This window comes from Gorilla gorilla, chromosome 3 (genome assembly GCF_029281585.2).
Source record: "Gorilla gorilla gorilla isolate KB3781 chromosome 3, NHGRI_mGorGor1-v2.1_pri, whole genome shotgun sequence".
Lineage (NCBI taxonomy): Eukaryota > Metazoa > Chordata > Mammalia > Primates > Hominidae > Gorilla > Gorilla gorilla.
In genome coordinates, this window is record NC_073227.2 from 27,410,969 (window position 1) to 27,438,705 (window position 27,737).

At 33.6% G+C, this 27,737-nt stretch overlaps 1 long non-coding RNA gene across 1 annotated transcript; it reads left to right on the forward strand.

Annotated features, from left to right (window-relative positions):
- Nucleotides 1–27,079, forward strand: LOC134758240 (uncharacterized). Its single transcript, XR_010133208.1, has 5 exons — nt 1–54; nt 11,356–11,470; nt 25,674–25,722; nt 26,671–26,697; nt 26,848–27,079. It is a non-coding gene; the product is annotated as an uncharacterized lncRNA (long non-coding RNA).
- The last annotated feature ends 658 nt before the right edge of the window (nt 27,080–27,737 follow it).

Genomic DNA, 27,737 nt, shown 5'->3' on the forward strand with positions numbered 1-27,737 from the left:
GCATCTACACAGTTTCACCCAGAGTGGATACTCAAAGCAAAATAGAACAAAACAGTAAGCCATTATTGAACCAGACTTCTCTCTTCACATATTCAATCTAGTGAATAACCTTTAATTTTACAGTAGAAAGAGAAATTCTAGTCTCTCTCCTCTCTATATCTTCACAAGTAGCTTCTGCTAAATATTTTTGTGACTAGAGAAATAATACATCTTTATTATTGAACAGTTAAAAAATAAAGAAAAACAAAATTAAGAAATTTAAAATACCCATATTCTCACTAGAAAAGATAAACATTTTAAACTAAATAGCTTAAAGTATTTTACTAAAGTAAAATACTTAAAGTAAAATACTTTAAGGTATTTAGTTTTTTTAAGACATTCATTTGCTGCTTTTTTGTGCATATATACATATGCACAAAAAATATGTTTGTGTGTGTGCATATATACATATATATATCTTTAGGGCTATGTATTTAAGCAGAATACATATATGCATAAATCTGAGTACAAACAGCCAAATCTATATGCATACATATATAGCTTATGGCATAAAGCTTATGTCCATATACAACTTTTGCTTAGGACTGCAAGTTTTAGCCAGCAGGCTTTTACGTGGATTACTGATTAGAAATAGCTCACCAACAACCTTTTATCAAACAACGTTTCATTAAACATAATTTATCCATTCACTCATTTACTTCTTTATTCAACACTGATTGACTCACTGCTCTGTCTAAAACTCTGTGGTCAGCATCATTGGAAATATACATATGCAAAGTGCACACTTCCAAATGCCAAACAGTTTATGAAGCAGTTCCTAGGCTTACGAAAGAGCCAGTTCTGTCGTTTGCACACAGTCTCCAAGCAGTGTCTGTTCAGTCTACTTAACTCACTTGCTGACAAGCCTTATGACCCTTCAGAATAGGATAAAAATTCTCATGTACCAAGAAAAGATAACAAAAAATCTTCAACCTCCACTCTGTGGCCCAAATGCTTCTGGTGCTCTTTAAAGAATGTTTTGCAACCATGCAAATAAGGAATGTCTCTAGAGCAAGCTTTTCCCTTAACATGCCTTTTTTTTAGGACTCCAGTTACAAGATGGCTGTATATGTAAGAAAAGAATTCAGTAGCTGGATAAGCTCTTGGGCCACCCAGCATCTCATACCCTTTGGGAGAAGAGAAAAGTCTTCATTCTTTAGTTGATATTCACATGGCCTGTGGAGCCTGGGGTTCAGTGACATTACTAGTCATTCTATTTTTATTTTTAATGCCAGAGGCAGAATCTAACATAACACTGACTTTTGTACAGTACTGTCATGATTAATTTACTAGTGTTCTAATTGACATAAACTATTTTTTAAGGCTATTCGGTTGTGCTGTATCTGTTCAGTAAAATCTTTTTTGAAATGAAAATACCAGATTTCAATTTGAACCATTTTTTAAAAAAAATTTTGTTTGTTTAGCTTTAGAAATTTGGTTCAATTTGGTTAATTTAGATTATTTGGGAGCTTATAAATTGTGTTGTTTCAATCTGATTTCTGGTTTATTTCTTAAATAGATATAAACTGATGGTCACTTTAACCTGTTTTGTCTTTAGAAACAATGTCATACTAAAGACAGAATTTGTCTACTGAATTCTATAGTAAGAGTGGTAAGACTTACCATTCATTCATTTATTAATTCATTTATTCAATGACTACTTCATGTGTGTTTATAAGGCACCAGGTTCTGTGTTGGATGCTGGATGTTAGACTAATTGAATAAGATATGATCATTCAAAGATTATATAGGACAAAATATTTTTAATGAGTTATGCCTATGATGCCAAGAGAGTATAAAATGTAGTTATGTTACAAAGTCTATGGTTTCTGGGACTACTTTTTGAAGAGAATAGGATACAGAAAGTATTGAGAATGAACTAAAATGCCATATTTGGGAGACATGGAGTAATATACTATAGTCGATGTTAATAGTGGGCAGGTTGAAGTCATGAAAGAGTGTTAGGAAGGGACCAGATCATTAAGGGTCTTATTTGTAAGTCACCATATAAAAGTTCTATAGCAACTATGAAGAACTTCTTTCAAACATTTTCATATTCAGAATTTTGGTTGTCCTAAGAACTTTTATAAACAAATATGATAGGGTAGTAATAATTAACAACATTATGCTTCAAATTATGTTTTCCCTATACTTTTTCTCATGCTATTCACTCATCCTGGAATGACTTGGTCTTTGATTTCTATGTGAAAAGGTTTTGCTTATAAAAAAATTATTAATTTGAAGGTCATTGTTTTAAGAAACCTTTTTTTTTAAAAAAAAAAAAAAAAAGAAAAAAACCTCCTTGATATGGTTTGACTGTGTTTCCACCTAAATCTCATCTTGATTTGTAGTTCCTATAATCCCCATGCGTCATGGGAGGGACCCAGTGGGAGGTAATTGAATTATGGGGGCGGTTACCTCCATGCCGTTCCTGTGATAGTGAGTGAGTTCTCAAAAGATCTGATGGTTTTATAAAGGTCAGTACCCTTGTACATGCTCTCTTGCCTGCCACCATGTAAGACGTGTCTGTGCTCCTCTTTTGCCTTCCACGGTGATCTGAGGCCTCCCCAGCCATGTGGAACTGTGAGCCCATTAAACCTCTTTTTCTTTATAAATTATTCAGTCCTAGGTATTTCTTAATAGCAATATAAAAATGGTGTAATACACTCCTATTCCCCCAGGCAGCCTCACTCCTTCTTTAGGTCCTTTAATACCACATTAAGACCCAATTCATTGCAATTATACTGACATTGCATCTGTCACGCTTCTTCATTTGTCTATGAGATTTATGTGAAAGTGATTGTGACTAACTCATCTTTAAATGCCTTGTGTCTAGCTTATGGGGAAAAAAAATGAAACAGAGAGTCAATCTGTGCTTACTGAAAGAATGAATGTGCCATAAGCCTTTCTAAAGAAATATTAGGTCCCTAATCAATACTGTTTCACCTCCTTTCTCCTTTGGCATCAAAAACAACTTCAATTGGATGATTTTAAAATAAATCATATGTCTTGTTTTCATACAGTTATTAAATAACACATGTATTTTGTCAGAAGTTTTAAAAACTCTAAAGAGCCAAGAAAAGTGAAAACATACTAGGGTCTTATCACCTAGAGATAACCAATGGTAACATTTCAGAATATCTGCTTACAAGTTTTTCAACTGCTAGTATAAAAAGATAGGTTTTTAAAATTTATTTTGTACTGTACACATTGTTTTGAAATCAGTTTAATTAAACTCAGTATATCATGAAAATGTCCAGTTTATTAAAATTTTCTCTTGTTTAATTTTTAAATGACTGATATTCCATCATCTTGGTTTGGCATAATGTATTAGTTATTTTCCTTTTTAAAATATCTATATTTTCTTTTGTCTTTAAAGAGATTTGCTTTGTTGTAATAAATAATGTGAAGAAGATTCTTACGTCTATATCTTTGATTGCACCTATAACTAATTCTTTAAACGAGAGTTATGTAGAAATGAAATTAATAGGTAAAAGGAATGCAAGAGTTGAAGCCTTTCATATGCTTTCAAATTGACAACTGGAAATGTTAAATAACTTTTACTGCCATCAACAATGTCTGACAACATGAGTTACCTTAAACTGCTGTATATTATTACCATTCTATAAAACTGTCAATATCAGTAGTGAAATATGGCATATAATTTCTAAATTTGCATTTGTCTAATGATAGAGAAGTTTAGTAATTGTCATATTATTAAACAATTATTCATTTTCTAATTTATGTATTATTATAACTTTGTAATTTGATTTGGCTCTGTGTTCCCATCCAAATCTCACCTTGAATTGTAATAATCCCCAGGTGTCAAAGGTGGGGCCAGGTGGAGAAAACTGAATCATGGGGGTGATTTCCCCCATGCTGTTCTATTGATAGTGAGTGAAATCTCATGGTTTTATAAGGGGCTTCCCACTTTGCTCCGCTGTCATTCTCTCTTCTGTCCCTCTGTGAAGAGGTGCCTTCCATCATGATTGCAAGTTTCCTGAGGCCTCCCCAGCCATGTAGAACTCAGTCAATTAAACCTCTTTTCTCTATAAATTACCCTGTCTCAGGTATTTCTTCATAGCAGCATCAGAATGGACTAATACATTGTGTAATTAATTTGCAAATTTGCAAATATTTTCTATCAAATATTTATTTGCCGTAATTTCTATTTCTTAAGAAGCTTGTAATATATTGCAAGCATATTCCTCTACTTACATTCTAATTTTGAGGTATTGACTACAAGTCACAAAACAGTCAAATACTAGTAATGACAATGAGTATCCTTTTATCCTTGAGTATGACAATAATATGTGTATCTTTATAGCATGACATAATTACCTTAGTTTTCAAGATTTTAAATTGATTATCTTCTTTTGAATGAGGAAATATATTTTTTTCTTATTTTACTAAATTTTATATTATTGAGGAATGGATGATATGCTTCATCAAATATTTTATGCATTCAACTAGACGTATTTTTTTTTCTTGTAACTGAAGTCATGAATTACAGGGATTAATTCCTTAAAATTGAGCACTTTGTACATCAGGATAATTTTCTATATTTTTATTGTTTTCTTATTATTTCAAGGAAGTGAAGGACTCAATTAACTTGTATTTGTATTTAAAATAATAAATGAGTTTGCTCGCTAGTTTTCTTTTATTAAGATTACTTTGTCATGTTTTGACTTCAGGGCTGATTGAATAGTTTGTATGGTTTTAACTAAGTTAGTAATTCATAGGTTAGTTAAAAGTATTCCTTTTTAGAAATAGAACCATCAGCTATAGTTACTACCATCTTATTTCAAGGCACTATCACATTTGCCTGCATGATTTCAGTAGTCTCCTTACCAGTGTCCTTGCATTCACTCTGGTGAGCCCACATTCTCTTTTCCACGCAGCGGCCAGTGACCCTTTCAAAACAGAAATCGAATCATGTCAGTCTTTTGTTTAAAATCCTCCAAAGGCATGTCATCTCACTCAGAGTAAAAGCCAAAACATTTTTATCATGAATTCATACTCTACAACTTGTACTGTATGGAAAAGTACTGGTCACTAATCAATTTACTGAATACACAAATAAAGTAGGAATGCAACATGATTAGAAGGGTGTATATACCGCTTCTCACAGTATTACCCTTTGTTCTCCAAATCCAGATAGCACTTACTCGCTCCCTCTAGATTCTCAGTATTTCTATTCAGAGTCATCTGAATGTTACAGGAATGGGGATGGTGATGTCATTGTAGGAAATGTAATAGGGCTTGGTACATAAAAAAATGGAACATCAGGAAAATAAAATATTATGAATATACACATATTTTATGCATATCTGTATGTATTTATGTGTGTACATATATGATTTTATGTGCATATAAGTTTTTTAAACCTACATAAATCATAAAATATTAAGTATGGGTATTTATTCTGCAGTAATATAAACTTGAAAATATTTTGCTTGATAAAAACTCAACCCAAATGATGTCATGCTCGAAATTCCATAGAATGTCTTACTTCCATTATATTTGTTTCTCTCTCCAGCTGCATTATTTTTATGTAGTGATTCCTCTATAATTATTCTCTTCATATGACTGTAAATATCACCCATGTCAAATACAACTTAGACTTTAAAAATATTTTGCTTTCTGAATATATTTGGAAAAACATAAGATATTAAAGCGTTGTTTCAGGTATCTCTTCATTTCTTTATGCCTAAAGAGAATGTTAAAATGTACTCAGCAATTCTTATTAAAATTGTTTCCCTCAGATTATAAAATGAAAGATTAGAACCATAGACATTTAAAAAATGCTTGTTTTCTTGGCAGGTTTTAATTAGCAAGTTGCCTGAACACTATAATATACAAAATCTTTGCTTTTGTCTTGGAAGTTGCCTTAGAGAAAATGTTTAATTTTGAATTTTCATTTATATTTTTAATATTGTTTGGTAACACTACAAAATAAGGTCTCCCAAATCTGTTCCAATACAAATTATACACAGTACCTAGATTTATAGACCTGGTAAACAAAATTGTAAAATGTTTATTGAATGAGCAATTTAGGGGAATATAGATAATATATTTGGGTAATTTAGTTCCTAAACTCCGTAAGAGTGAAGCAAAAATAGGCTCTTTTTAAGCACATTTTCAAGACAGTAGCATCCAAGTAAATGGCTTAAATACATGCCACGTCTAAATATGTTTTATTTCTATACTGAAAAAATGACCAATTGTTTTTATATTATTTTATTTATGTTTATTTCCTTTTCTGAAAAATATATAGGAGAATTTAGAGGCAGTGGGATGTCTTCCTAATGGAATGGAAGGAAGAAGGAGAGGATGACAGTGAGGAAGAAACAAACTATTTCTCAAAGAATTAGGTCCTTAGTTTTTAATAAACATTTTTCAAGGATATATTATGGTCAAAGCGAGTTACAATTTACTAAGGAAAATATACAGATAAACAACAACAGACTAATAAATTGCCTTAATGGATCTAGAGATAAGTACAGGAACAAAAACAGAAAGAGCACTGACATCTTTTTTTTAAGTTTTAAATTATGTTTTAAAATTTTTGTTGGTACATAGTAGGTGTATATATTTACCGGGCACACGAGATGTTTTGATACAGGCATGCAATGTAAAATAAACACATCAAAGAGAATGAGGTATCCATCCTCTCAAGCACTGATTGAGGGAATGGATACCCCATTCTCCATCACTGAGTTACAAACAATCCAATTACACTCTTTTAAGTTATTTTAAAATACACAATTAAGTTCTCATTGACTATAGTCACCCCACTGCCTTGTCACACATATGCTGCTTTAACATCCGGTGCGTTTAGCTACAGAAAGTAGAAGAGGAGGCTGCTGTTTAGATTTTAGCCTATTTGTGTAAGATCGTGAGGTCTTACTCAATACATGTTGAATAAATAATCCCAAGAATGATCGTTAAATAAGTTATGGCTACTTAACTGTGTTGCATTATGATGGTAGAGTCTATGACTTTAAATCCATCACTCCTGTCCCTTCAATATTTGTTTTTAGCAATAATTTATTCTGAGTATAGTTTAGAAAGGATACTACTTTTCCATGTAGCAAAAAGTTCATTGTATTGAGAAGGATTTTCTAGGTTCTTGTCTTAGATTTATAAATGGCACTTGGACTTCAACAAATCTCCTAATATTTCACAGCTACCATTTTCTTATTTGACAAATAAAGGTTTGCATGGCTTTTTTTGGGACACTGTAGCATTCTGTATTTCTCTGAGTTAAACACAAAATAATGCAACATTACTCTTAGAATGCTTTCAAATACTCCTAATTATTAATATAATTTTCAGCCCTGGTATTTAAACTCATTTTTATTATAACTCTCATAAGCATGTTCACAAATAAATATTAAAGGAAAATGTTTCCCTTTTTTAAAAAAATATAGACCTAACCCTAATCTATCATGAATCAGGGCAGTTACTTAAATTTATGTTAGGTAATGATATTGTAGATACTCCTGATTCTGCAGGAAATTGTATACCCTGTTTACAATGTCCTGGTGAGAAGGGATTGGTATCATTGCACCATTCTCTGTGGCTTCTCCTGTTTTGGAAATGAGTTTGGTAACCTAACAATGCATATTTCCTTGATTTCCAGGACAAAATATGTACAATTTTCCCTCTGTCATTAGAGTAGGTGTTCATGGTATGAAACTGGTGAATGTGTGGCCTATCAATGAACCTCATGAAAGGTTTCCAACTTGAAATAATTTCCTAAGCTTAGAAGGCAGTTTGGCCGGGCGCGGTGGCTTACACCTGTAATCCCACCACTTTGAGAGGCCGAGACGGGCAGATTACCTGCGGTCCAGAGTTCAAGAACAGCCTCAACCACATGGAGAAACAGCATCTCTACTAAAAATACAAAATTAGCTGGGCGTGGTGGCACACGCCTGTAATCCCAGCTACGCAGGAGGCTGAGGCAGGAGAATCACTTGAACCCGGTAGGCGGAGGTTGCAGTGAGCCAAGATTGCGCCCCATTGCACTCAAGCCTGGTCAACAAGAGTGAAAGTCCATCTCAAAAAAAAAAAAAACAAAAAAACAAAAACACACACACGCACACAAACCTACAACAGGCAGTTTAAGTAAAAAGGCAAAAGATACATATATATAATATTATATATAAATATATAATCTTTACAACACACCATAAGAATGTAATAGAACAAATGCATAGTGTAATTAAAATCACACCACTGAATCACCAATTTAAATAAAGCATCTCTGCAGTTAAATTGTCATATTTTTGCATTCAGTTTTTGTTGGAGAGACAATAATTCATTTTAAAAAGGCTAAATTGAACAGCTAATTTATTAATGAGCATTAATCTTTTGGAGACAGAGCAAGATATTGTACGTTTTTTATTTTGCAGATCAGTAATGAAACGTTTCAATTACCTTCAGTTCAGTTTCATAATACTTTTAAATTCTTTAGAAACGACTCTGTCTTCTAAAGAGGAAAAATGATTCCAAACATGTTTACTTCTCAATTCTCATTTTTTCAGTCAGTGTGTGCAGAGTTGTAGGTACTCTGGGATCCAAAGGTTTTTTTGCGAATTTGATACTTTACTTTTGAAATTTTGATAACTGTCAGCACCGGTAATGGTTGACACTGAGAACTCTTGAGTCAGACCACTGACTCCAAATCTTGACCTGACCATTTAACAAGTGTATATTCATGAGAAGCTTATCAAATTTTCCTAGAGTGCAGTTTTCTTATCCGTAAGGAAACAGTCACAGAACGTTCCTTGGAGTTTTCAGCAATTAAACTTAGAGCAGTGAGATAACATATAAGAATTGCTTAGGCCGGGCGTGGTGGCTCACGCCTGTAATCCCAGCACTTTGGGATGCCGAGGCAGGCGGATCACGAGGTCAGGAGTTCGAGACCAGCCTGACCAACATGGTGAAACCCTGTCTCTACTAAAAATACAAAAATTAGCCAGGCGTGGTGGTGCGCCTGTAATCCCAGCCACTCAGGAGACTGAGGCAGGAGAATCACTTGAACCAGGGAGGCGGAGGTTGCAGTGAGCCGTGATTGCGCCATTGCACTCCAGCCTGGTCGACAGAGCAAGACTCCGTCTCAAAAAGAGAAAAAAAAAAGAAAGAAAGAATTTCTTAGAACACACTGGCATATAAACATTAGGTATTTTATTAAACAGGACCCTTCTAATGGATCTTCAACTATGTGGCAAGCACTATGCTAGAAGCCCGGGATACAATGGAGAGCAAAATAGTTATTTTTCTCTTTTTTCACTTGGATAACTTTATTTATTAATGTAAGTCGCAATCCGTAAAGTTCACCATTTGAAATTGTACAATTAAATGAGTTTTGCATAATTCACAGAGTTGTCCAACCACAACTGATAACTTTCTTCTCCCCCCCAGCTTTACCGGAATAGAATTGGTATGCCAAAACTGCATATAATTAATATATAATTAGCATACCATTTGGTAAGCTTGGACATATGTTTATATTCCTGTTACCTTCACCACAATCAAGGTGACAAACGTACCCATCACCTCTAAAAGTTTTCTTGTGTTGCTTTGCTTTTCATTGGTTTGTTTGTATTGAACACTTAACTTGAGATTTACCCTCTTAACCATTTTTAAGTGCGTGATACTTTATTGTTTACTATAGGAACTATGTTGTTCAGCAGATCTCTAGAACTTACGTAACTTTAACTTTATACCCATTGAATAACAGCTCCTCATATTCCCCTCCGTTCACTCCCTGGTAGCCATCATTCTATTGTCTACCTCTGTAAGTGTGACTATTTCATTATTATTATTACTCTTATTATTAATTATTATTATTATTATTTGGAGACAGAGTCATGCTCTGTTGCCCAGGTTGGAGTGCAGTGGCTTAATCTCAGCTCACTGCAACCTCCGCCTCCCGGATTCAAGCGATTCTCCTGCCTCAGCCTCCCAAGTAGCTGGGATTATGGGTATCCACCACCACGTCTGGCTAATTGTTTTGTATTTTTAGTAGAGACAGGGTTTCGCCATGTTGGCTAGGCTGGTTTCGAACTCCTGACATCAAATGATCCACCTGCCTCAGCCTCCCAAACTGCTAGGATTACAGGCGTGAGCCACCGTGCCTGGCCAGTGTGACTATTTTAGATACACTATTTGTCCTTCTGAGACTAACTTATTTCACCTAGCAGAACGTCTTTCAGGTCTGTCCATTTTGTTGTGAATGGTAGGATTTCTGTCTTTTTTAAGGCTGAATAATATTTTATTATGTGTTTATACCATAGTTTCTTTACTCAATTGTCAGTGAACATTTCAGTTCCTTTATCTTGGCTATTTTCTTCAGTGCTACAATAGACATGGAAGTGCAGATATTTCTTTGAGATCCTAATTTCGGTTCTTTTAAACATATATCCAGAAGTGGGATTGGGATTCCTGGGTCATATGGTAGTTCTATTTTTAATTTTCTGAGGAACCTTCATACTGCTTTCCATAGAGAATGCACTGTTTTACATTCCCAACACAGTGTACAAAGTTTCCTTTTTCTCCACACAGCCACCAACAACTGTTATCTTTTTTGTTTGTTTGTTTTTATAATAGCCATCTTAAGAGTTTGGTGATATTTTATTGTGGTTTTTATTTGTATTCCTTGATGATTAGCGATATTGCACAACTTTTGATATACCTGTTTGCTGTTTTTATGTCTTTTTGGAGAAATGCTTATCCAAGTCCTTTGCCCATTTATAACTGTTTTTCTTTTGCCATTGAGTTTATAAGAGAAGCACTTCTAAAGAATTCTTGCAGAAGGAGATAGGAGGAGAGAGAGAGAGAGAGGGGAGAGCTAGAACTATAATGAAATACAGTATGTCTGTATTTCACAAGGTAAAACATGTTTATAGTCCTACAGCTTACTACTGTGATTGTTCTTATTTCAACATTATTGTGCTATTTCAGATATAGCAAGTCTTTTTTAGAATGACTTAGAAACTTGAAACAAATTTACTTGATGATATTTGCCTCTGGGAAACTGGGGAACATTACTTCCACATTAACAATATCTTTTTAAGGTAAGTAATAAAAGTTAAATTAGTGAACACTAGATGGCGGCATTTAAGAAAAATTAAATCAGAGTAAGTTACTGCGCCACATTTAAAAAAAAATCAGATGTCTCTCACAACAATGACTTGTTTTTCTCATTATTTGTTTATTTTGTTCACTATTTGAAATAAGATTTTAGAAGTCTGGAGAAAATATTAAATAGATGGGAAGGTACTAAAATGTATTTTTCTTGTTTTACAGGTAGAACTCATTGAACACTTGACTCCTGAATGTTCAGATCTATGTTTGAGTTGTTCCGCTAATCCTAGGAGAGTGATTAAAGGTCCACATGTAGTATAAAAGGACCAATGTTTAGGTAGGTGTTTGCTAAGAGGAAACATTTTTGAAAGAAACTTGTTCTGAGTGTAATGCCAGGCATTTAGGCACCAATGATTCCAGATTTTTTTGTTTTTTAAACATACAATAATGGGTAAAATTAATTGAGTGCTTAGGGAAGTCCCAAGTACAGGGATAAAAACTTTACGTATATCACCTCAGTATATCTTTCTACAGTCTAATAAGGTAGGTATATTTTTGGTCCTGTTCTGTAGATGAGGATTTGGAATTTTAGGTTTACGAACTTGTGAAAGCTTATACCATTTTAAATGAGAGAGTTGAGTTTCAAATATCAAGTCCACATTATTTTGAGTCTAGACTGAGATTTTAACCATTCCACAGATTTTCACAGACCTCAGATTTACAGATTCCTGTAAAATGCACGATTTTGAAACGTAGGGATAGCATCAAGCTAAAGTTAAATGTGACTTTGAAATGGGTTGAACTGCAGAGAGGTACCAAATTCCTTACAAACAAACAAACAAACAAACAAAAAAGTAAACTTTTGGACTCATGATCCACAGAAAATATTTGACTCTTTTGATTTTGTTATATCAGAAAATTCAATTAAAATTAATTTTATTTGTAGTTATCTTAATTGCTGTTTTGGATAAACTCAGATATTCATGTAAATTAATCTCTAAAATATTACAGAAAAAAAATTATATATTTTGTCCTTAAAAGTAAACAATTGATGAGATCCAAATAAAAGGAAATAATCAAATTATTCTTTTTAATATAGATACAAGTCACATGGTTTGGATTCTATGTAACTTACAAAAACATATAGCTTTTATATTTTCAAAGTGTTCAAATAGCTAAAATTTACAAAATGCATATTTTGAGGCTTCACTCCAAAAAGATGCGCTTTTTAAAAATGAGAGTATATAACAACTCAATTGTACACCTTTATGTGACTATATTAATATTTTCTCTTAGGGAAACTAATATAAAACTCAAATCCTTATAAAATTATGAGAAAAACTGCTAATTCTCACCCTTTATTTTGGGGTGGGAGATAAAGTAAAGGAAGGAAACAATCCCAGTTATTCATTTAATTAGAACGTTTTCAGATTCCTTATGATTTGTCATTTAAAATACTGAGTCTCATTTTAATTTGAGAGATAAAAGTAGACGTTTGTTACATTAAATTACAATATCAATCTGTTGGACCACTTAAAAACATATATATTATATATATAATATATAATGTATAATATATTATACATTATATATTATATATAATGTATATTATACATTATATATTATATATAATGTATATTATACATTATATATTATATATAATGTATAATATACATTATATATTATATATAATGTATAATATACATTATATATTATATATAAAATGTATAATATATTATACTTTATATATAATATAAAATGTATAATACATTATACTTTATATATAATATATAATGTATAATACATTATATATTGTATATAATATGTAATGTATAACACATTATATATTGTATATAATATATATAATGTATAATACATTATATATTGTATATAATATATATAATGTATAATACATTATGTATTGTATATAATATATATTACGTATAATACATTATGTATTGTATATAATATATATTACGTATAATATATTATGTATTGTATATAATATATATTACGTATAATATATTATGTATTGTATATAATATATATTACGTATAATATATTATGTATTGTATATAATATATATTACGTATAATATATTATGTATTGCATATAATATATATTACGTATAATATATTATATATTGCATATAATATATATTACGTATAATATATTATATATTATACGTAATATATATTATTATATATAATATATTATATATATTATATATTATATATATGTATTATAATAATATGTATTATATATTATATGCATAACATATGTATTATAATAATATGTATTATATATTATGTATAATATATAATATATTATACATAATATATATTATATATAATATATAATATATTATATATTATACATAATATATAATACATATTATTATAATACATATAATAATATATATGTAATATATATAATACATATGTTATACATATAATATATAATAATATGTATAATATATAATATATACATTATATATAATATATTATATATTATACATTATATATAATACATATTATTATAATACACATGTTATACATATAATATATAATACATATTATTATAATACATATATAATATATAATATATAATATAATACTATATATTATATATTACATATAATATATAATATTATAAAACATGTATATTATATATAATATATAATATATGTTAATTATATACATTACATATAAATATATAAGTATTTATACATATAAATATATAAGTATTTATACATATAAATATATAAGTATTTATACATATAAATATATAAGTATTTATACATATAAATATATAAGTATTTATACATATAAATATATAAGTATTTATACATATAAATATATAAGTATTTATACATATAAATATATAAGTATTTATACATATAAATATATAAGTATTTATACATATAAATATATAAGTATTTATACATATAAATATATAAGTATTTATACATATAAATATATAAGTATTTATACATATAAATATATAAGTATTTATACATATAAATATATAAGTATTTATACATATAAATATATAAGTATTTATACATATAAATATATAAGTATTTATACATATAAATATATAAGTATTTATACATATAAATATATAAGTATTTATACATATAAATATATAAGTATTTATACATATAAATATATAAGTATTTATACATATAAATATATAAATATATAATGTATTTATACATATAAATATATAAATATATAATGTATTTATACATATAAATATATAAATATATAATGTATTTATACATATAAATATATAAATATATAATGTATTTATACATATAAATATATAAATATATAATGTATTTATACATATAAATATATAAATATATAATGTATTTATACATATAAATATATAAATATATATTTATACATATAAATATAATATATAATATATTTATACATATAAATATATAAATATATAAATATTTATATATATAATATATAATATATTATATATTATATATAAATATATAAAATATTATATATTATATATTATATATAAAATATTATATATTATATATTATATATAAAATATTATATATTATATATTATATATAAATATATAAATATATTATATATTATATATAAATATATATAATAATTATATATATAAATATATATAAATATATATAATAATTATATATATAAATATATATAATATATAATAATGTATTATATATTATATATACACATTATATATTATACATTATATATAATGTATATAAAATATATATAATATATAATATATAATATATAATATATTATATATTATATATATATATATTTTGAGATGAAGTCTCACTCTGTCGCCCAGGCTGGAGTGCAGTGGTGCGATCTCCGCTCACCGCACGCTCCACCTCCCGGGTTCATGCCATTCTCCTGTCTCAGCCTCCCCAGTAGCTGGGACTACAGGTGCCCGCCACCATGCCCAGCTAATTTTTTGTATTTATAGTAGAGACGGGGTTTCACCGTGTTAGCCAGGATGGTCTCGATCTCCTGACCTCATGATCCACCCGCCTCGGCCTCCCAAAAAAATATATTTTATCATAAATTGATGTAGACAATGTGAAAAATATGGAAGACAAAAATGTTATTAAAATACACGTACTATTACCACCCCATAAATAAGCTTTGTTCATATGTGGTATATTCTTTTTTTGTGTTTTCTTGATGTGTTAACTGTGAATGTAGAAAACACAGATGCACAGCTCCATAAACACAAGCACACACACATCAGATGCACACCCATATGTCTGAACATTGGAATAACTTGGAATACAAAACTTTAGGTACTGTTATCTTTTTTTAATTTAACGTTATTTTATATGCATGTCCCTTAGCCTGTAAATACTCTTTGAAAAACTACATAATGTGACATTGTATTCATTTAACAAAATGTATTTAAACTTTCCCATATGGGTGTACACTCAAGTTATTTTCTGTTATTCATTGTAATAAATAATTGAAGTGAACAAATGTATATATAATTTTCAACTGTTTTTACTATTTCTTATTATTTCTTTCAGACTGTTTCTTAGAGCTGAAAATGCTGGATTGAAGAGTACAAACATTTTAAAATTCTTATATACATGCCAAATAGATTTTCAGAAAACGTGTACCTATTTTTATTTACACCAATATCTTATTAAACTGCTTGTTATTCTCAGCAAATTTTAGCATTTTTATTTTTAAAATCTTAATTAATTGGTGTATAAAAATAGTATCCCATTATTGTTTTAATCCCCACTTTGTTGATTACTAGTAAGCTTAAACAATTGTTTATGCCTGTATTTTTTATTTGTATTTCTTTTGTGCATTGGCTGTTCATGTTCCTTTTAGGCAATTTTATTGAAATGAACATAAAAGCAGCATCAAAACAACGTGGTTGCCATATAACTACCAATCAGTTTGAAGCCAGCTTAACTCTTTTTGTTAGGAATATGAATAATGTACAAAGAATTCCGCAAAAGAAAAATGAAAAAAAAAGTACCTCGAGGGTAGAAAACTGATGCTAATCATAGCATTGTTTTTTCATGAAAATAAGGCATGCTTTGAAGTATTTTTGCTACTTCCCTTCTATTCCCTTGGCTAAATGTTGTTTTCATAATGTTTATACAGTTAACCTCGGTACTTTTAGTACTTATCTCGTCTTGATGCTTTCTCAAAAGCCCTCTCCTTATTTGATTCATGAACTTTGGGCTTTCTTAAATTGATTTATATTTCTGTCAAAAATGATTTCATAGTTTAATGCACTGTCCAAAATCCATTTCTTATGGCATGCCTATTGCTTTAGAAAAGTTCATTTTATGTGCATATAATATATATTTCTGCAATCTTTGAGCAGTATTTTCCATTTCTGTAGCAGCAAGCTAATGCTTTGAAAGATAATACTGTCCAGACATGACCTAGTGGCAGACTTTTCTAGCTTTCCAATATTGGGTACTGTGCATTTATATATAAAAGAGAAGTGGGCACACTCATTTGGATACATGTTATAAAGCAAAAACAAAATTCTAAGCTCCCCAACTTACTAAATGGACTTTTCTTCTCAGCCACGGGGACGTCGAGGAAACCTGAAAAAGTAGTACAGGCCGTAATGGGAAGGGGGGAATTAGACATGCCTCACTATACTCTCCTTTCTTTAGAATTCAGGCACAACTAACCAGGATTAATATTAAAACAGAGATCTTAATAAGAAAGAAATAATACAGGGTGGTCACAGGAGAATAGAATATTTCAGGCAGCAGTTTCACATGACTAGCAAAAGGAAACGGTTGAAATAGCTGCATAAACTCGGGGCTGATAAGAGCCTGAAAAACCAGAATGTGGGTCAAGCTGGCCAAGATGGACTGGACGCAACATGGCACTGGATTTGACCTAGGTTTCACCTATGACTTCATCATATGCTCATTTACATACTAAATAATACAACCACCAGCTCCATGGCTGTTCCTGGAATACCCATATTTGGTGTTAAAATGGGTGGCATCACAGTTCTGAGAAATCTTTACCTCTTTCTAGGAATATTTATGAATATCCCACCCCTTGGTTAAAGTAATTCATAAAGGTAGAGACCTCAAACTCCATTGCAAAACCCCATTGAGTATATCTGCACTCTCCTTTCTTGAGTGCGTAGTTTTCTCTTTGCAATAAATCTTTGTACTTTAACTATTTTCCAACTCATCCTTGAATTCCTTCTTGCAACGGTGCCAAGAACCTGGACACCAGCTGGTATTGAGGTCCCATCAGTATTTAGGGACCTCTCCTAAAACATCAGTATCATCAATACTGGCAAAACAGACTCTGTAGCAATAAAATACCAAATTCCAACCTGACTCTAGTATAGCATCACATGACAGGTAGCAGGCCCTGGAAGAAATAAAAATATTCTACCACAAAATATATTTATTTGACATATTTTAAAATGGCCCTGCAAAGCTTTCTCTAGTGAGGGAAATTAACATTTTGTAGAGAATCATTTTCCCTTTCCAGGCTTTTTTTTTTTTTTTTTTTTTGAGACAGAGTTTCACTCTTGTCGCCCAGGCTGGAGTGCAATGGCGTAATCTTGGCTCACTGCAACCTCCGCCTCCCAGGTTTAAGCGATTCTCCTGCCTCAGCCTCCCAAGTAGCTGAGATTACAGGCATGCGCCACCATGCCCAGCTAATTTTTGTATTTTTTAGTAGAGACGGGCTTTCATCATGTTAGCCAGGCTGGTCTCAAACTCTTGACCTCAGGTGATCCACCCGCCTCAGCCTCCCGAAGTGCTGGGATTACAGGCATGAGAGACCATGCCCAGCCTTCCACATCGTTTTTGATTCTGAAAAGATTAGCTGAGAGTCTAGCACCTTTAAAGGTGTGAATAGGAAACACTTGCCATCTATTGCTTCTAAGGGTGGGCACCTATGAAACTCCATCTACATAATAAGAACGTTGGTCTCCACCAACCCTTATCTCTTAACCCAGACACCTTTCTATTGATTTCTGTCTTTAGATAATAACTTAACTCTTTCAAACAATTACCAGCCAGAAAAAAATCTTTGAATCCACCTGTGACTTTCAAGTGCCTTCTCTCCCTGCTACTACTTCAAGTTGTCCCACCTTTCCAGACAGAAACAATGTACAACTTACATGTATTAATTGATGTCTTTTATCTCCCTAAAACATATAAAGCCAGGCTGTACCCAATCACCTAGAGCACATGTTCTCAGGACCTCTTGAGACTGTGCCTCAGGCCAAGGTCACTCATATTTGGCTCAGAATAAACCTCTTTATATATTTTACAGAGTTTGACTCTTTTCATCAACAAAGTAGTGAAATGAAATTTCTATCCCCATCCTTGAGAGAGACGTATATGTATTTATATGTAAAATATATAGAGAATATACACCCACGTGTTGCTTAATGAGGGAGATACATTCTGAGAAATGTGTTGTTAGGTGATTTTATCATTGTGTGAACATCACAGAGTGTAATGAGCAAAACTAGGCATCATAGCCTACAACACACCTAGGATTCATGGTCTTGCCTGCTGCTCCTAAACTACAAACCTGTGCAGTATGTTACTGTACTGAATATTCTAGACAATTGTAACACGATGGGAAGTATTTTTGTATTTAAACATATGTAAACATAGAAAAGGTGCAGTAGAAGTATGGCGTTATAATCTTGTGGGACTACCATTGTGTATGCAATTTCTCATTGAAACATCATAATGTGGTGCATGGCTGTATGTGTGTGTGTGTGTGTGTGTGTATACACACACATATATTTTCTTTTCTATGTTGATGTATATATCAACATATATGCCAAATATATATTTTTTGTCTGTGTTGTCATGGAAGCTTTTTAGTGAAAATGTGTTGAAACTGCTGAAAGAAAAAGGGAAGAGGCCTTTTACTTTCAGTTTAATTAGTGGGTGATTGTGGGGGGTGATTTTTTCCCTTTTTTAAACCTATATGATTGGAATTTCTATTTCCTTCTACAAATGATATACAAAGGCTTAAATGCAGTGGTAAATTTTATGTGTAAAGTTGACTGGCCCCTAAGATGCCCATAGGGCTGGTAAAAGATGACTTCTGGGTGTGTGAGGGTATTTCCCAAAGGGATCAGCATTTGAGTCAGCTGAGGGGAGAATATCACCCTCCACAATGTGGGTGAGCATCATCCAATCCACTGAGGGCCCACAAAGATCAACAAGACTGAGGAAGGGTGAACTCCCTCTCTTTCTACCACTTCTTAACTGGGACATCCATCTTTTACTGCCCTGAAACATCAACATTCTGGTTTTCAGGCCTTTATACTCCAAGCCTTACACCATTGATCCAGATTTGCAGGCCTTTGGATTCAGACTAAGAGTTTCACCGTCAGCTCCCCTGGGTCAGACTTTTGGACTCAGACTGAATTAGACCTCAGGGTTTCCTGTTTCTCCAGCTGTAGATGAGAGACCAAGAAACTTTTCAATCTCCATGATCACATGAGCCAATTCTCAAAATGAATATATATTAATTTTGTTTCTCTGGAGAATCCTGACTAATACATGAAGTAATTAACATTTTGCACAATCATGGTGCTGTATCACCTTGGAATTAGGTAGAATCTTTTACCTGGCTCTGGAATATGTGTGGCAAGAAGCAAAACTCTATAAGAGGATTGTTTCTACTGGAATTAAAATGCCGCAAAGATCCTTTAAGACTGAAGTATGTTTCCTCAAGTAAAAAAAGAAAAGATCTATATCATCAGTTGGAAGTAAACTGATTTTGTTCTCTCAAGGGTTGGACAATTAGATCTATGTCTCGTGCATATAGAGAGGGTAAGTAAATCTATAGAAGCAGGCGACAACACTATTGAAAACACTAAGGCTCTCAGCTCTGACTTAAACCAAGTAGATCAATCTCTGCTTTAATAAGAAATAGTGTAGCTTCTTTCAATATGTTGTAAATTATTAAAACAATGTTTCCAGAGCCTGAATTTCCCTGAAGTGTATTTTGATATAAATGTCATTTTGTTGATGCTGCTTGCTGACCATCACTTGCCATTTTCCTTTACAACAATCCACATTTTTGTATGTTTAATAATTAAATTAATTTGATTTAAATGGTTGCTGTCTACTGGGCAAAAGGACATATTTTTGCCAGTGTATGATCCATAATGTTGAATGGCAAATTGGTCTGAGTGCTTCTTTTTTTCTGTCAAGAAACAAAAACATTTTAAAAATAATATTGCAGGGATAATGTAGAGGGAGGGGATTTTTATTACTACTTCTACTTTCACTATCATCATGAGATTTCTATCAAAGTTTAGTCATTAAGGGAAATTAAACCATCTCAATTCTTATCCATGTTGCCAAGTGAGTTTTTCAACTATACATATAATTTTGTTCTTCATGTTCTTCCTCCATTTCTCTTTTCCTTTCAAATTCATTGCTGGAGAGAAAGAGAGAAAAAGGGAATTGATATTGCACATGGATTTATTTGTCCATTTAAGTACATCTACTTTATGATAGCCAGATGAATCATTTATGCATCACCAAATGAAGATCTCAAGGAGTTGATCTGTACTTGTTGAAGCTTAAGTCATTCAAGAAATATTATTTTAATGAACACAGCATTCATACTTGTTTGGGTTAACATATCATTTTTCAGTCCATTAAGATCAATCCTAGTAAAAAGATGCAAGATTTAGCAAATACAAGTAGAGAATATCTAGTTAAATTTAAATTTCAAATACACAAAAATATAACTTTAGTATATCTCTATCTCTATCTGTCTGTCTATCTATCTATCTATCTATCTATCTATCTATCTATCTATCTATCTATCTATCTATCTATGTATGTATATATATCTCCCAAATATTGCATGGGACATAGGTAAACTAAAAATGTATTTATTGTTTATCTGAACTTCAAATTTATCAGGACACTCTGTATTTTTTCTGGCTACACAATTCTGGAACCACTATGCACAGAGCTGGGGCCACTTGTCTCTACTCTCCATTAGCTAGCTAGCTGTTACTGCCTTACTGTTAAATTCTGATAAATACACAATAGATGAGAAATAGGTAAGTGTCCAGGCATGGTGGCTCACACTTGTAGTCCCAGTACTTTGGGAGGCTGAGGTAAAGGGATTTCTTGAGCCCAGGAATTTAAGACCAGCCTGGGTAACATGGCAAGACCACGTCTCTACAGAAAATTGAAAATACATTAGCTGAGTATGGTGGTACATGCCTGTGGTCCCAGCTACTCAGGAAAATTTGGAAGGAGGATCACTTGAGCCCAGGAGGTAAAGGCTGCAGTGATCCATACTTGTACCACTGCACTACAGCCTGGGCAACGGAGTGATGCCATGTCAAAAAAAATTAAAATGAAAGGAACAAAAGAAAGAAAAAGAAAGAAAGAAAGAAAGAAGGAAAGAAAGGAAGGAAGGAAGAAAGAAAGAAAAATAAAAGAAAGAAAGAGAAAGAGAAAGAAAGAGGGAAGAAGGAAGGAAGGAAGCAAGGAAGGAAGGGAGGGAGGAAAAGAAGGAAGGAAGAGCCAGGGGTGTGTCATACTTTCACTTTTCTTCTATTCCTGCAAACAAATGTTTTATATTCAAAATTCTAAAGGAGTTTTATCCCTAGATACATATCTGTCACCCTACCCATTCATTCCAAGGAGCCAAGCAGAATATTCCTTTTAATTCTGTACTCAGTCTGAAAAGCAAAAGGTTCTTAAGACAGTCATCTAGAATGTCACAGTCATCATTTCAGTGGCATAAAATATGGATATGCTTGGATGGCTGCAATATTTAGCTGCTTGTCAGACTTTCAAGTAAACTCATTGTAAAAATTTCTGATTTCCTAGTACTATGTATGCTACTGACTATATTTTCTCCCCAACTTTTTGTAGGTAAAACTGGTACTATTATTACTAGTATGCATTAAGAGAATGGGAGCATGGGCAGTCTTTTGTCTTCTAATCAGAAATATAAATCAATTGAGAAATGAACATTTGAGAGGTTAGAATACATCAGGCACTATGCCATGAATTTATCAATGATCTGTGATTTCATGATTATCTCTTTTAATTTTTAACTCAGTTGTCTTATACTTTCAGGATTTTGATCATGTTGCTCTCTCTGCCCCTCTTATACCTGTCTTATATCATCTCTCTTTACGCTTTGGGACCTAGTTCAAGTACCACCACCTCTAGGTAGTCTTCTAAACCCATTTCAGCTGGTTTGGGAGGCATTTGTCTGTGTTTTCCTCTCCATTGTAAAAGTCACTTCTTTTCTGGCACTGGGTCTGTGAGATCATGAAGCTTTGGTTACATATGTTGAGGGGCACCCCCCTAGTGCTTGTCATCCCAGGCTCCCTTCTCTGAATAACTGCCTGATCTATAGTCCAGAGTTTTCTTATGCACAAGAGTTTATTCACTCTATCTGCGACCTTAACCCATGCAGAGTTGATTTAGTGGAGATCTCCCAAAGATGAGGGCTTGTCTGGGGCTTGGCCTAAGACATATTCCTATATGATTGATTTTCAGAGGGTCTGTCAGGCTAGTTGGGTTAATTAGATCCTCTCTCAGACCTACTGATGCAGATAAGGAGAGAATAGCTGAGTTACACTAGTGCCAGATATCTACAGTACTATATGGTAAATTCACCTGCTGCTCAAGGGACAGGGGAAGAAATATTGTTATTGCAGCTAGGCATTCTGTTTGACCCTCACTTTTTTTAGCAAAGCTATCCTTGACCCCAAACTATGTTAAGCCCACCAATACATGCACTTTTGTTAAGTTTCACTGTTTTAAACTATGTATTTATTTGCATGATTAATATCTTCCTCTCTATAAAGCTGTATTAGGTAGAAGTGGATTTGTGCTTCCAGTCCAGACATTCAAAAAGATATACAGCTCTCACGCCTGTAATCCCAGCACTTTGGGAGGCCGAGGCGGGCGGATCACGAGGTCAGGAGATCGAGACCATCCTGGCTAACACAGTGAAACCCCGTCTCTACTAAAAAATACAAAAAATTAGCCGGGCGTGGTGGCGGGCGCCTGTAGTCCCAGCTACGCGGGAGGCTGAGGCAGGAGAATGGCGTGAACCCGGGAGGCGGAGCTTGCAGTGAGCCGAGATCGCGCCACTGCACTCCAGCCTGGGCAACAGAGCGAGACTCCGTCTCAAAAAAAAAAAAAAAAAAAAGATATACAGCTGAATGAATGTTGAATGACCTGTTATTTTCATCATACTCTTCTCCAAACAGCTGGTAAATTCCTACCTACTAAATTTTACTTAAAACAAAAATCCCTCTGCTTAGAACGGTTTTAGAAATACGTGTTGAAATAGTGACATCAGTTAAGCCCTAGTGCCCATCCTTCCTCCCTCCACACACATTCATGGATTTCCTAGCCAACCAGGATTCTTACATCTGTGAATTCAGAACATTATTTTTATTATTTTAAATGCCAGAGATAGTCTGTCTTTCATTGTATGTGTATGCACATAACAAATTGACAACTTCCTGCTGTAAAAAATGATTATTTCGTCTGTAATACACCACAGCAACTATCACTTACTCTTACCTAAGAAGTATAACAAAGCTGGGTGTGGTGCCGCATGCCTGTAATCCCAGCACTTTGGGAGGCCAAGGTGGGTGGATCACCTGAGGTCAGGAGTTTGAGACCAGCCTGGGCAACATGGTGAAACCCCATCCCTACTAAAAACACAAAAAAATTAGCCAGGCATGGTGGCATGTGGCTGTAATCCCAGCTACTCCTGAGGCTGAGGCAGAAGAGTTGCTTGAACTCAGAAGGCGGAGGTTGCAATGAGCCAGGATCACACCATTGCACTCCAGCCTAGGTGACAAAGAACTAAACTGTCAAAAAAAAAAAAAAAAAAAAGTATAACATGATCTGTTTGTTGACTGATACCTGATACGTGTTTTAAAATGAGCATAATTTTGGCCTTTTCTTTTTTAAATGAATATTTATTGAGCCTAATTTTCCACTTAGAGCAAAAGTCCAGGGAGGTTGTCAAGTTCAAGACAGCTAGCTTATTTTATATAACAATCAGTGTTCTGAAGAAAATACACTGGAGCAAGGAGATAGACAATTACTCAGCCAGGCAGGGAAGGTCAACTCCAGAGTGAGTGGTTGCTGAAAGCCATTTGAACTGAAAACAGCTTTACAAGAAGAGCTTACTATGCCTTGCTCTGGGGATAAAGCATGCCAGGCAGAGGGTATATAGCATATGCAAGGATCCTGAGGGCATAAGAACCTGGCCTTCTTAAGGAGCAAACACAACATCGGGGAGTCTGAATCATTGTAAGTAATAGTGAAAGTAGGAACAAGGTGAGATAAAGGAAAGATCAAGGAAAGCTTTGTAGGCTGTGGCAAGGCATTTCGATCTTATTTTATACTGGCTGGAAAGCCATTAGGGGTTAGTACACATTTGTATACATTTGTACAAACTGAAGTTTTTGTACATGCATAATATTTATTAAGCATCTCCTATATACTAAAAACTATTTGCAACCATTGCAATCAGAGATAATTTAAATAGAGACACTCCCTTCTAAAAAACCTCACAATCTATTAGAGAAACACACACACACACACACACAAGCTACTTTGTATACTTAGAATGTAATAAGTGCTATATTAGAGACAGACTAAACTGTTAAGCCCAAGAGGGCAGAAGCATCTTATGACTTGCTTATTTATGTTTTCTCAGCTTATAACACAGTGGCTGGCACATAGTAGGTACTCAATAACTGTCTATTGAAGAAAACGAACAGGGAGGAAATACGGTAAATGAGGACATAAGTATGTAGGTATGGATTCTGTCTAGGAATAAAATATGTGTAGTTCAGCTTTTCTATTTGCTTTCTATGAGGGCTCATTCTGTGATCTGACACAGAGTTTATCTAATCTTCATTTTTCCCTGAATAAATCATGTCCTACAGTTATGGAGGCATCGCCGTTACAGAACCAAGGATTTTCAGTGGTAAATGTAGAAAAAGCTATCATGGATGTCCCAGGTGGGAGATTATATCAGCCAGTCCACTTATCTAGAGGTTGGGTGACATAAATGGACCTCACAAACACCGGGAATTTGCTTGACAGGCTTTGTGGAACTGCCAGCTACCCTGACAAGTGCTTCATCGTGGGAAGTATGGGTGATAGTGATAAAGCTGAGGACATTGTAAAAAAGTGGGGACACACTAAAGAGTGTCACTGAGAGAACAGAGTCAGGGAAGAGGAAAGAAGGCTAGGAGGAAGGCCTAAGGATTGCAGGGGGAAATCTTGGAAACTGAATACTTGACCTGAATAATCAGAAGGAAGGAAATATGTATGTAAATCTTGAAGTGCCTCCTACAAGAAACCAAATACTGAGAAGGCAGCTCCTTGTAGTGTTTGTGAGCGAGTCACTGTGATTTTCATTAGGACCCCACAGGCAGCCGTGCAGTGAAAGTATTTACCATTGAAAGTATTTACCATTGCTTCCTTCTCCCTTCTCCAGCAACAATTGAAGAATGGCAGCAGCAATTGTATTCTGGGAGAGGACCAGGGTGAGTATAGACCCTCAGAACTAGAAGACTGCTTAAACATCATCTGTTTCAAACTTTCATTCCACAGACAAGGCAACTTAGGGTGAGAGATGTCAAGCAACTTGCCACGGTCACTTTTTTGCTTCACCAGATGAGCCAATAAGAGATTCCAGGTCTCTTGATTCTGGTCAAAAATGTTTCTGGGCAACAGTGGAGTCCCAGCTGCTTTTTAAAGCATAGTGATCTGAAGGCAATTTGGCTTGAAGAGGCGCAAGGAGTGGTCAAGTGAGCTGGAATTCTTCAGTCTGTTCATTGGTCAATAACTGTGTTTATTGTTTAAACATAAATAGCATGAGGTAAGGTTTAGGGATGAAGGCTCAATGGTTAAGTGAGAAACCAAAAATCCTTAGAGACCATTGTAACCAATAACCTTAACTTCCTACATATATCCTATTAATTTCCTACATATATCAACTTTGAGTTGTACTCACTTCATGCAAATCTTAAAACCAACCTGGCATGGAAGGTATTAATTAGTCACTGTGTGGTTAACTAGTCTACTATAAAGTGGTGAAAAGCCATGGCATGGATCCTACATTTCAAACAGACCTGTGTTTTGGGCTTGACTCTGCCCCGTATAAGTTATGAGACCTTGAGGGGAGATCTCATAATCTGTGCCTCAGTTTCCTTCAGTGTAAGATGAGATTAATGGCCCTGAATAATGATTATCATAATGCTTGGTTATCGTATAAAATAACATAAATACATGCATATACACATATGTACACGTGACAGCCAATAGCAGATGTTAAAATATTCATTGATGTTTATTATAAAAATAGGGCAAAATTATAAAGCTGAGTCAGTACCCACACTGGCAATATTGCTTCGCACTTTAGAGAATTTGATAATTTTGGAGTGAATTTTCAAATTACAAGGATCTATGTTCTTGGTTTTCTCCCTTACTAGTTATTTGAACACCGGACAAGTTACCTAGTAAGTATAAATATTCCTTATCATTAAAGAAAGGTGGGGGAAGAAATGGGAACTTAGGGAGTAAGGTGCTATGAGGCTTACATTAGTTAGCCATGTAAAAGTTAGTATTGTGCCTGTCTCAGCTGTAACTATTATTATTTTTATTCACAGGAAGTTGCTTACAGCCTTTCAGAACATGGTGCTATCTGAGACCGGGTGTTATAAGGAAGAAAGCATGACTTTGAGATAAAGTTTCCCTCTCTAGCTCTGCTTCTTTCCCTTCTTATCATCACTAATGTTTTCCTAAAAGGCAGGCAGTTAGAGAACGGGCTACGGCATCATTGCAGAGGACTCAGAGCTTATAACCAAGCCACACACAACATCCAATGAAGAAACTGGATTACTTGATGGGATTTGTCATGTACAAGCTTGAAGACAATGTATGAGTGTTATATTATTCTCATCTTTCCATAAAACCCAATATAAAAGAAAAAATGTTTTCCCCTGGCTAAGATTATATTTCTGTCTCAGATCTAAGGTTGCATACACAGGAGGAAAGGTCTCTTCTCTTTGTTTTCAGATGAGGAACCAGAACAGACAGCATTCCACACTCTTTAGAGGCAGAGCTGGGGCTAAAATTTGGGATTCTATTAAGATGTTTGCATTGGATCGGCCGGGCACGGTGGCTCACGCCTGTAATCCCAGCACTTTGGGAGGCCGAGGCGGGCGGATCACGAGGTCAGGAGATCGAGACCATCCTGGCTAACACGGTGAAACCCCATCTCTACTAAAAATACAAAAAAATTAGCCGGGCGAGGGAGCGGGCGCCTGTATTCCCAGCTACGCGGGAAGCTGAGGCAGGAGAATGGCGTCAACCCGGGAGGCGGAGCTTGCAGTGAGCCGAGATTGCGCCACTGCACTCCAGCCTGGGCGACAGCGAGACTCCGTCTCAAAAAAAAAAAAAAAAAAAAAAACTGCAAAGTAGTTCAACCATTGTGGAAGTCAGTGTGGCGATTCCTCAGGGTTCTAGAACTAGAAATACCATTTGACCCAGCCATCCC